Raw genomic sequence first — 13,021 nt, 5'->3', positions numbered from 1 at the left:
GAGTTATTTTTGTAGAATTAGCCATTATTCCCGTTAGCAATAATAATATACACAGCTATAGACAATCAGACAGGTTGAAAACTGTCCAGGGTAACTTATTTGAAATAAAAAAAGTTGAATGGTAAAATCACTACCCACACTTTTTGTGTGTTGCTGTGTTGCTGTGTTGGCTTGGAGGCTGGGGATTTGGATGTTAGCCTTGAAGGGAAGTTATTCAGGGATGTTAAGGCCCTGATCTCATTCACACAGTTACACATTCACAACCACGACTTGAGCAGCTCCAGTGGAGCCGATGGGGTTAAGGGCCTTGCTCAAGGGTGGTAATGAGGGAGTGGGGCAAGCGCTGCTTTTTGAGTCCGAGGGATTGAATTGCCTGCCTCCCGGTCACATGCTAGCTTCTCTAACCTGTAGGCTGGCCTGTCCCTTTCAATCATATCACATGATCTTGATCAGATGAGCTGTAATAGCACATAAAAAATAAAATAGTTGGGTGTCATCAGCATATCAGCATATGCAAGTGTTTGACAGAGCCAAGCATCTTTGTGTAGAGGTGGAAAATTTACTGTAGCTGGGCACTTTTCCGCTCAATGAGGGATTACTACTGCTATTTTGGGTGTGCTAACTTTTACCTCCAACTAAAGTTGTTTGGATAACATTTCTCTGTTCATGAATTCACATCCAGCATCAGGTTTATTTTCAGTTTAATTTTGAAAACTAAATCAACAAACCATTCAGGCATCCTGGTTGCAACTTCATGTTTTTTACAGTGTATCCTGCCCTTCGTCTCTTTAAAAAGCCCCAACCCCCTGCAATTAGATCCCTTAGATCACTTTCTTTCTCTTACCACCTCTCATTTTCTCTTTCTCTTATCCTTTCTCTCTCTTGGGCCATCTGCAAATAGACCTATTTAGTCCACTCTTTCTCTCTGCTGATGCCCACCTCAGTCTGTGTCTGCCTATATCTGTCTGTGTTTCTGTTTGGGTGGCTGACGTGGTGTAAGATTGATAGATATGGGTGGATGAGCTGATGGATGTGCTGAATAACTGTCAGGAAAATGACTGTGGCATTTAATAACTGGAGTCCCTAGAATGCTGTGATATTGTGGAAGAAACATGATTGAGAAAGTGAATAACAGGACAAGGTCACAGTGTACTTGGGACAGTGATAAGCACACATTCTGTTTTGAGAATAATAGAACTATATTTGGGCATGATGACGTCTGGACACAAAGTAGACCCTACTGATGGTAAATGTATGAATGTGTATTAAAAAGACCTGATGGGGCATATAAACGTTGTCAGCACACAAACGTCAGTATAAGAGGGGAAGTTCTGTTAAGAGACACTTGGAATTCTGTGATGAGAGTCTGTTGACCTTGATTCAATAAATTCCCCTTGATGGCTGCGAGACCTCTCTGCTGACTCCTTCTGGTAGACCTTTTTTCTTTTTTATAATATATTGTTCTACCATAAATATATGTAGATTATACAGTGCATTCAGAAAATATTTAGACCCCTCAGACTCTTTTCCACATTTAGTCATGCTTCAGCCTTATGTTTTGTTCACACTGCCGGCGTCCCGCGCGAATTGTGCAGCATGATCACACACAAAGTCAATGTAAGGACATGTAGTAGCCGATTTGCGGCAGGCAACGCAAATGACACCAATTACATGTTGTTCGTGTGTCTGTGCAAGGTGAAATATTTCAACTCAATTCACAAATTTACATTGCTCGTGTAACCACAACATTACACTAAATCCATACAGTGGTGGGGCTCAAATCAATAACAGAATTTCAATGCAAATGCTTACACAATAGAAGAGTGCCCCCCCCCCCCCCCCACCCCACACCATTAGGCTACTAGAGGTTAGATGATTTCTCTGACACGCAAAATTACACAAGAGCGAACGGCTATTTCAACTCGTTTACTTTATTTCATTATCTTACCCCCCCCCCCCCACACACACACACACACGCAAACACACACACACACACACACACACACACACACACACACACACACACACACACACACACACACACACACACACACACACACACACACACACACACACACACACACACACACACACATACACACAGCATACTGCGCGCAACCCCACGGTCACTCTGGCTGAGCTCCAAAGATCCTGTGTGGAGAAACTTCCAGAAAGACAATCGGTGGAGTGTTGCAGTCCACCGATTAGTCTATGAGCTTTATGGCCGAGTGGCCAGAGGGAAGCTTCTGGTCTGATGAAACGTCAATTCTAAACATCTGGAGGAAACCAGGCACTGCTTATCATTTTTACTTATTTTTTCATTGGCAAATTCAATTGCTGTCTTTTTTATTTTAGGCCACGGTCTAGCTACTATCGATAGCCTGCGCCTATCAAATACCATCTTTCATATATTCATTTAAAATATAAATAATTAATTGAAAGTATGTATTTTTATGTTTCTTTAACCTCATCTTAAAATAAAAATTGAAACAAACATGATTATATTCGGCAATTTGATTTCCCCGCACAAGCCGCTTTCACATAGGAACCAGTGATAATGTCAGGAGAATCAGGTCTTTTTCACACATGCAGTACACAGCGGGAAATTTGCAATACTTTTAGGCGAGGGCCTGGGCAGAGCGCACAGGCGACATGACTTATTACAGAGCGCCGTCAGAGCCAGTTCGTAAATTGGTCAAAAGCAGCAGAGTCTCTTGCTGTTCCTTGAATTTGTCTGATGATTTTGGTATCGGTCCTTACCGACAGAAGTGCCAAAATCTTGTCTCTTCTTCAGTTAGACATTTCAGTTGCCGTCTTTGTGTAAATCACCCTCTTTTTGGTCATCAGATGTTTGTTTTGCTCGGCTATTGGCAGATGCCCCATTCAATTCTGGAGGATGAGCGGCTGTGTTCACACATGAGCCCTGTGGGAGATTACCGGGTCTTTCTATTAGCTAGCTGGTGGGGTAAACAACATATAAAGTCCGTTTAGACTGAATCGGATATTTGCGTTCACACATACAGCCCCATCGTCTAGATAATTTCAAATTTGCAGTGCAAGTGTGATAGGGGCAACAGATATACAGCAAACCAGTGAAACTGTCCATTCTGGTGGCACACTACAGCCTCCATAAAGCAGAGCTGTGAGGGTTCCTAGTAACATAGTTCATTTCACGCCGGTAAAATGTACTTGACCACCCTCCCTTTCAGTAAGTGTGACCAACAGAAGAAGTAGGTGGGGGCTCTGACACTGCGCCACCCAGCAGCCACCTTGTTAATAAGAAGTGATGTCCCATTGGGTGCTAACTAATTGGCTGTAGTAGACAGGGCCTCAGAGACACTCAGACCATATCAACTCATTAGCATGTTGTTAGCTTGTTATTAGCTTAGGGCTGGTTTAGCTCCTCAGCTTGATGGATGGTTGAGAGAACAATCAGTCGACCACTCAACCCACTGTGACTCTGTGTGTGTGTGTGTGTGTGAGTGTGTGAGTGATTGAGAGAGAGAGAGAGAGAGAGAGAGAGAGAGAGAGTCTGTTACTTTCTGATAGAATGTGACAGAGCTTGTATGCGGCTTTTAAAGTCCAATCCAAACTTTACAGGGGGATTCTGCCTATTTAAATTGACAAACAAGATATAGTGGAGTCCTGTGTGTGCTGTTTGTTTTGATCGCTGCCTAAGCTACACGTCTACTGTATATTAGTGCATGTGAGTATCAGATTTTCAGTATTTTTAGTACAGCACCTCTAACACATTAAGAGCAATCGGTTTATCATGGTAAAGGCCTTTACACACCAAATCTTCATTTTTCCTCTTAAATTATTCTACGTTAATAAATACAATCTAACGTTGTGTCGATATGAAAATAGATCACCTTCTATGTGTCACTCTCAAATTAAAAGGAGTATTATTGGCATGGGAAATAGACGTTTCTAAAGGCTTTCTCTCTCTGTCTCTCTCTCACGCACACACACACACACACACACACACACACACACACACACACACACACACACACACACACACACACACACACACACACACACACACACACACACACACACACACACACACACACACACACACACACACACCCATACACACACACACACACACACACACCGGTTTTCCTATTTTGGTCTTTTGAAAAATGTATTTAATAACCAGTGTTTCAGGTGAGTAGTGGTTTTGGCATCGATCAGCCACTAGAGGGATTTTGGTGTCATTCAAAAACCTGTCCATTATCTCAAACTATGCTCTGTTTTCATCCTCTCTGGTCCATGAGAGCAAAGTAAACCACATGTAAGCCACTCCTGCTGATGTATAGCTGCCTGGGTCTCTTTTGCTTTTGGCAGGGCAGTGCTACAAGTAGAATAAAAAGTTGAAAGATGTCTGAGATCACAAATCCAACAGGAATGCGGAGGAGCCCAAACACCTTATAAATCCTCATCACGGAGAAGCTGCAGTCTCTGGTCATGGAGAGCTTTTCATGACTTCACATTCTGGAGTGTAGTTGGTAGTTTTTTATCACAAGATTTATTTGCTTTAAATCAAATGGACATGATATTTCAGAATACCATTCTGAAATGTTAGAGTTCAGTAACAATCAATTTCAGAAGTCTCGTAGATTCCTGCAGTGATAGGAGTGACATCTGACATTTACTACACTTACAATTTACAGTGCTGCATTTTGAGTCGTTCAGTGTTCTGCTGCTGTCACGGCACAGGGAGCATTAGTATAATGATTTCTTTTAGGTCATTGCCACTAAGTCTTTTGGGTGTACCAGCTACTAACAGGCCACACATATGAGAAATGTGTTGGTTGTCAACAAAGGAAAAGATGCAGGCCTCATCTGAGTCACAGGGAAGCCCTTCTAATGACTGTATAGAGTTGTTGGGAGGTTAAAACAAAAGTTTATCCTGAGTGGGGCGCTTTAGGAGGTGTCACAGGCTTGTTAAAATGATCCGGTAAGGATCATGAAAGTACATGCATTTCATGGATAAGTTCTTCAGTTAGTTGAAATGTTAACCTGTTGGTAGCACTAGAGACCATTAGAAACCATCCATGAGTAAAGAACACATTTTTCATTTAAATCCACACATAAGGTTTCAAAATACAGCACCATGGACCAAAGTATCGAATAAAAAGACTAGACAAGTAACAAATCGACATCCTTGGGCTTTGATACCTCATAAAGAAAAAAAAAGAGAAATCCCCCAACACATTTGGGGTGTCCAGAGGGAGGGCTGCCTGCTGAATAGAGCCTAATAGAATAGAGAGCACTGTGTCCTAGCCGGAGTTAAGCTGCTTCAGTCCAGGTTAAGCGTGAGTAATCTGTGTTGGCTCACAGGCCCCCAATAGGCCCCGGGCCCTCACTCTGTGCCCTGTCCTCTCTGCTTAATCTGCCCCTCACTACCTGCCCCCCCCCTTCCCCGCCTGGCTCTCTCTACCCTCACCTCCCGCCACACTATTGTCTCTCTCATGAGTGAGAGCCACAGAGGCTGTACCGACTAGGCCAACAGGCTCAGACAACATTTTCATTCTTGTGGACAAATCAATAGATCACTCTCTTATCAGATGAATATATGCGGATAGCGATGGAATGAAATGAAACGTTGACTGTCTCTGTCTTGTTTTACTTTGATTTGGTGCTGCATGAAATAGGCACCGGAATTCTTTATTCTACCATTGATAATACTGGTAAGAAAATGTCTTAGGGGGTATACTAGTGAGGATTTGGGATAACAGTGGTCACTCTTTAAGGTTTAAATAGCCTCTGTGGATGAGGTGCCAACTATTCTGCAAGCATTGCAGCTTTATTCTGAAAGAGCAACTTAAAATAAACATAAGGCTGGTGACATTTTTAGATTTTAGATTTTTATTCTAGCTACTACTAACAAGTATTATGTGTGTGTATGTAGTAGGAACTGATGAGCTCATTGAAACTGAGAGCCACAGATATAACAACAACAGCAACATATGTTATATATCATATGTTATTATCTTTTGTAAAACTTTGTGTCACAGTATTTTTTAAGATTCTGGTGTTTTCACAACTATATTATATTATAGAATTTTTGTTGCATGACTGGGCCTTGACAATAGTCCTCTTTGCAGCGAACAATATTATATAATTTGCTGCCTGTTGAAGAGTTACAGCAATTGTTTCAGCAATACATGAGGAAGTCACATCATACAGGAAAAACCTGGATGAAGTGGTGTACGGCCCAGCACTAATGCAGTGACGTTGAAGTGTTTTCCAAGGTGTCTCAGTACACTGATGGGTGTGGTCACAGGGGTTCTCTGTCAGATTTGTGTAGAAGCCCTTTGTTTAAAAGTAGTGATGGAAACTAAAGCTCTTTGATGGGAGCTGGATCTCATGGCTCTGTTCCCTTCTGAGGACTAAATTTGTGCTTTTTAATTGCGAAAAACGGTTTTGATTGGCTCTTTGCTATGAACGAAGGAAACCAAGTCTTTGTATCCTTGCACCCAAATTTCACAGCCTGCCCCAGATCCACAGTGTCATGCTCACACATAGGGTACATCCACGCGATCAAAAACAACTTTTTTTTCTCCGTCGTTCTTAATGAGTTTTCCGTCCGCACGGCCTTGATTCAAGAAATGTATGCGTCCACACGAAACCAGTAAAACCATCTAAAAACGCTGCAATACATATGCCAGGCCTGGATGTGGCGCTGTAACACTGTTGTGTATAATCATAATACAAACACCACCGGTGAGTTTCTTGCCAAATCTTGCGACTTCCCAAATCCTCATCCATCCCAGAGAGAAATCTGTTGACTGTTTCTGGTGTTATTGGAGACTATTGTGGTGTTTTGGACTGCTTTTCCTCGCGAGATTTAGCGACTTTTCAGACCTTCTTAGCAACTGTATTTATAAAAAGCGACTAGCGACCAATTTAGAGACTTATTCAGACCATCAGGGAAAAGGGAGACATATATAGTTGGCCTAATTAATTCCCATGCATGTTGCTCAGAGTACAGTTCAGTAAACAGTCTATGGCTCCATCTCTCTCCTCTCATGCAGCAGCACTGCTGTTGTTGTTATGTGACGCCGCAGGGTTTAAGGCCGGAGGTGGGGCGATGGTGACATCGATTAACAAAGAATGCGGTTTCGCTGTCCAGACGGCAATGCCACAGGGGGCGTTTTCAAATCTTCACACTCTGGGACCGGGTTTCAGAAACTCCCGTATTCAGGCTCCGATAATGCTGGCTCCATGTGGATGGTCGGCCAAGACGATATAAAAGTTGTGCAGTTATAAGAAAGCACGTCTCCGTGTGGAGGGGCCCTAACACTTCGGGGCACGTCTGCCTCCCCCTGTGGCTGTGCCAGTGACAACAGCAGCTGCAGGCTGCAGGGTGTACATAAAGCTGTTACACTGAAAACTCACCAAAAATGTTTTTATGGACACTTTTATCTAAACTGATAGATGTCAGGTGGCCATGCACAATGCTTGATCGATATCACAGATAACTAATATCCCTCACCACTCAAAAAAAGTATTTGAAAAAGAACGATGAGCTGCTCTTTTGAACAGCTCTCACTAGGGGAAAGTGCTAAATGGCATCTGCATAGTACCTACACACACACACACACACACACACACACACACACACACACACACACACACACACACACACACACACACACACACACACACACACACACACACACACACACACACACACACACACACACACACACACACACACACACACACCAATTATGGTGGAGCTGCAGTGCAAGGTGCTGGTCTGCCCATTGGATGCAACATGGGGTTCAGTTTTTTTCTTCACACTTCAACATGCAGATAGAGGGAGCCGTGGATCAAACTGCCATCTGTGGGGATTAAAAAGCTACCCTCTTGACTCCCAGCTGCCCTGTCAGGGGTGTAACCACACACGGTTTGGTGCGAGCTCGGTTCAGCGGACTCTCCCCAAATGTGTAAGGATATGTTTCTTTTAAATGATGTTTAAGAGACAGTAGTGCAAGTGTCAAAGACAGTCAAAATCCTCCTGCTGGGGACTGAGGTAACATTTTGCCCACTGCCAGTTTGGTAAACTATTCTAATTATAAAAATCAGGTACATCATAAACACTTCTGTATTATACTGTACAAACACTGAACACGTTCCAAAAAGGAAACAGAGAAGCGTCTCCTATGCTATGTAATTGAAAATACAAAATAAATAGAATATTAAAATATTAAACTTGTGAATTAGGAGGAATGTTGATTGGCACATCTGGGTGAAGCTCTCGAATGTGTGTTTGCATATTGTTCAATGTGTTTCCATTCACATACACTTCAACGGTGGAACTTATGCTTGTGAACTTTGGTTCAACATTACGTGCATCAATCTCCATACTGTATAATCTATAATCTGCGTTTGGCTGCGTGCACTGGGCCGTGTCTCCTGTATTGTAATGGTTTGGTACATAAACTGTACAGCCCTGGACCTACGTATACTTAATTTCCTGTTGAGGGCAGTACAGTGTTAAAAGAGAAGGAAGAAGACAGAGATGAGATGAGTCCATCATGGCATGCTGAGTAGCTGTGTGGACAGTCAGGGCAGAGAATTCTCCTCTCACATTCGAACAGTATAAAAGCTTTGAGTGAAGCAGCTTGTCAGATTTGACCTGGTGACAGAGAGCGTATGTTCTGTCATTAGTTGCTCCTCTACATGTGCTGTCACAATGAAGTGAAGCCTGGGAAGACAGCAGACCTGTCAGCTGCTGCTACTCCACAGGCCCCAAGAGGAGATGAAAAGAGCATTGAAAGATCTGTCAATGAAGAGGTCTTTGTCTTCCGTAGTGTTTAAAGTCTTTTCTTTTTTAACCTTTTTCTTCATCTCTTTCTTTATCCTTCTTCGCTCAGTTCGTTGTAACATTGTTGCTTTTAGAACTATGTGTCTTATTATTAAGACAATGGGGAGAAGACTTTGGGTTGCACTGTCACAAATAATTGGACAACTTATCTGTATATATTTTATTACAAGTTTTTGGTCATTAAAAATCTATAGAAAGGACAAATGTGTAATAAGGAATATAAATATATTCTGATATGCTTGACTATTAAATAGAAATGCATGAATCTGCTGTCATTTGCTTCATGCCGTTGGCTGATGGAGTCATTTGCAAACAACAAGCTCAGAGCTTAGAGCTGGGACACACATCTCATCTCATCGTTGCGCATGTTTTGCGCACTCATCATCTTGTTTCCGAAAGCCAGAAATATAGTCTCATATTATCTGACACAAAATAATCTGCAGTAAGGTCTAAATAGCCAAGCTCTTTCCCCCATGTTTTTGTGCTCAGGTAGAAACAACCCAGCTGTTTCCAACTCACTTTATTTACGTTCTTTTTATTGCAACATTTTGAGCATTGGCTTGAAATTCTGTTCATTGTGAAATCCAATGATTATGCAAAAATGACTGCGGTGAGCTCAAATAATTGAAATCAGGCATGGGTTGGGTTGTTTTTGTCCAGAATCTACCAGCCACTTCATAGATTACCATTGTGTTTTTTTGGCTAGTGAGTGAAGAAAATCTTCCAAATCTACTTAATTTCCAGTCATCATTTGTTAGATAACACAAATACAACCAGAATCAGAGCCCTGCACTATTGTGCTGTCTCCAGCAGGCCATGGAAATGTGCAGGAGTGGTCCACACAAAGGCACTGTTTACACTTGCTTCATTTTGTAACCCTCTGCTCAGTGGCTCAGTATAATCACTTGTTGTGGAAATCACTTAACACTTCTCTTCCATGTAGAGTGTGTGTGTGTTTCTACACTGATTGACTACAAAGTGTGTGTCTACACTGATTTACTACATAGACTGAAGTCAGAGATAACTGCTGCTTCACTGACTGCACACTGTGCTTTTCACATTGGCATTGTTTTTGTGTAAACGGCTCTACACACGGTGAAAAGAACCAGGCTATTGTAAAGCACAGGGAAGGCATGAGTGGCTCCTTAGAGCCCTCATCCACCAGGGGCCCCAAACAAATGTAAACTCTACATGGAATAGGTTAGTTTGTATGTTTAATGTGTATTGGGCAGCCGATATTGGTAAATCATTAAGAACTACATTCTGAATTTCTACAGTGAATAAATGATACTCAAAGATAATGTTGATTTTCACAACATTAATTTATTTAAATAAGTAGTCGGAGCTTAAGTAGTAATACCACACTGTAGTAAAAGTCCTATATTCAAAATGTTACTTAAGAAAAAGTACAAAACTATAAAGCATCAACTTTTCCTTAAAGTACAAAAAGTAAAAGTAGTAATTTTACAGAATAACCCGTTTCAGAATATTATATCATTAGATTATAATTGATAGATTAATGTAAATATCACGTTGTGTCTGATAAAAGGTGAGAAATTAAATGTTGCAAATCTTATAACTTTACATACTGCTGTGTAGCTCAATCTAAAACAATATATGATATATATTAAGTTAAGTTAAAAGTACAATATTTCCTATGAAATGTAGTGGAGTAGTATATGTATAAAGTAGCATACAATGGAATTTCTCAATCAAACCTGCAGTACTGTAATAAATGTACTTAGTTACTTTCCACCACTGAATATCCTTATACTTGCAGAAATGGCAACAGTATATTCTGGATTTCAGCAGAACTGTCAGGTTTTCAAAAAAATACCATACTTGATCCTGTGACCAACAGTCGGGATATTCATCTTAAACGAGATAGATCGGAGCTGGCTACATCAACAGGTTGTTTGCTGCTAGCAGAGGCGCTACCTGCTGCTCCTGACCATGATGCACACAATGCACAAAAAGTTTGAGCAGAAGAGTTGTGTCTCTGCCGGAGCCTTGGAAGGGGCTCTACGGAGACGGGACCTAAGCTGCTGAATGTGTTTCATTACGGCTCTTTTTTAGCCATGCGCCCTCCTTCTCCTGCCCATAACTCGATTTTGGTAGGGTCTAAAATTATATCCATATGCATTTTTTTAGTAGAGGCTCTGAAGATAATTATGAGCCTTTTGATTGGCATCTAAAAAATTTTCGGAGGTGATCCGCATGTACAGTATGGGAATGAGAGGGCGAATGTGCTTTCGGGCACAGGAAGGCCACTCAAACAGGCGAGTGCTGCAATACCGGGCTTGGCCACTAAGGCCATGGCGGCATTCGACGAGAGCGCCTGTCCATTTTCTGGCTCTGTAGTATTAGACTGTCTGAGATTTTTGTCATTCTTCAATTGCCTTCTGGTTCCTTTAGGTACCTTTTAGGAGCCAGGCCAACTTTACTCTCATGTTTGTAATCCTCTGCTTTTGCCTGTTTATCCAACATTGCTGTGGCTAATGCCTTAGTGTTAATGTGATATTCCACTTCCATGACAACAAACTAGTGGGCATCACTGAATAGCCTTCAGGCGAGAGCAGGGGCAAGCCTCACGTGTAGTAGTAGACCCCTTTTTGACCAAGACATTTTGAGGTGCGGTTGGGAGGTGGTTCCTGATCTTGAACCAGTTCTTCCTGTTTCGACAGCCAAAGAACCGGGCCTCAGCCAGGAAAAGTGGTTCAAGAGCGACACCAACTCTTTGCTGGTCTTGAACCGCCCCCACAAAGTCTTGCTTGCTTTAAAAAATGATGTGATTTAAGAATTTGTGTATTTTATTGTTGTTTTTTATTTTTAAAAAAAGACATTTTCTTAAGAGACATTCTTCTTTAGTATGCTGAATCAACAGAGAAACATGGTTTAAAAAGATTAAAAAAAAATGTTATTTCACAGTTTTGCACAACAATTATACACAGTTCTTTAGAAAATCCACTTGGCAAGCAAACATAGAAATGTATAACCTGATGTAATGGCAGTTTTCAGTGAATGCAGCTCCAACCTGTAAAGACATAAATCTGTGTATCATTAATTTTAACTGCAGTGTTATCAATGCCAGGTTGTCTGCGCTAGGTAAGGTTAGCTAATGTTAGCGCTAGTGGGTTAAATTCAATTATATGCCGTTAATTCAAGCATTTGAATGCAGAGGTTTGGTGCTGGAATTTGCTAAGAAAAGGTATCAAAACTCAAATCACCCTGCGTATAGCTTTTTAAAAGTATTTTAAGGGCAGTCAAGGGGAATCATTTTGAATGTTTTCTGCCAAAGAGAAACAACTATTTCCAAGTGATGTTAGCTAAGGTCCTTTTTATTTTTTCTCCCTCCTTTAATAAGATATAGCCAAACCACTACATTTGACAAGATAATAATGATGATCATGTGTGTGTGTGTGTGTGTGTGTGTGTGTGTGTGTGTGTGTGTGTGTCTGTGTCTGTGTGTGTGTGTGTGTGTGTCTGTGCGTGTGCGTGTGTGTGCATGTGTGCGGCTTGGTGACGCCGATGGAGGGAACTGTTATGACATGCCTGTTGCTATAGAAACCCCCCACACACATGCACAGAGTTGTTTTCGAGTGTGTGTGTGTGTGTGTGTGTGTGTGTGTGTGTGTGTGTGTGTGTGTGTGTGTGTGTGTGTGTGTGTGTGTGTGGCAGGCTGAAACATGGCGAAGCCTCCTGGGTGGATTGTGTGTCAGGTTGGTCCCCGGGTGCCCACAGGAAAACAACTGTACTCACCAGCTAAATGATGACAAACTGTCTGGGAGACTGATTCTCTCTCTCTCTGTGAGTGTGTGTGTGTGTGTGTGTGTTTGTGTGCTAGCTAATAGGTGGGGAAAAGACTTCAGCAGTGGGACCCTTGCCAGCCCTTCCCACTGCTTATCTGTCCTTTACCACTACTTAAGCCTTGGGAGCCAATTTTCAAAAGTTCTGAAAAAACTAAACTGATTTTATCGGCGACTGTGTAAAGAGAGAAAACTGAATATCATATTCTAATTTATTGATGGCCATGAAATGTGAAACAGATGCCCTGTAACTTATCACTGCTCGTCCTGTGAAATATCTTCCCATCTACTGGATGGATTGGCCCACACATTTGAAAAGGAGTGGTGTCCGGATGATGAAACCCGATGACTTTGGTGTTCCCCTGACTTA

Source organism: Echiichthys vipera, assembly GCF_963691815.1.
Source record: "Echiichthys vipera genome assembly, chromosome: 7".
Lineage (NCBI taxonomy): Eukaryota > Metazoa > Chordata > Actinopteri > Perciformes > Trachinidae > Echiichthys > Echiichthys vipera.
The sequence above is the reverse complement of the archived record's forward strand: the minus strand, read 5'-3'. Positions refer to the sequence as shown.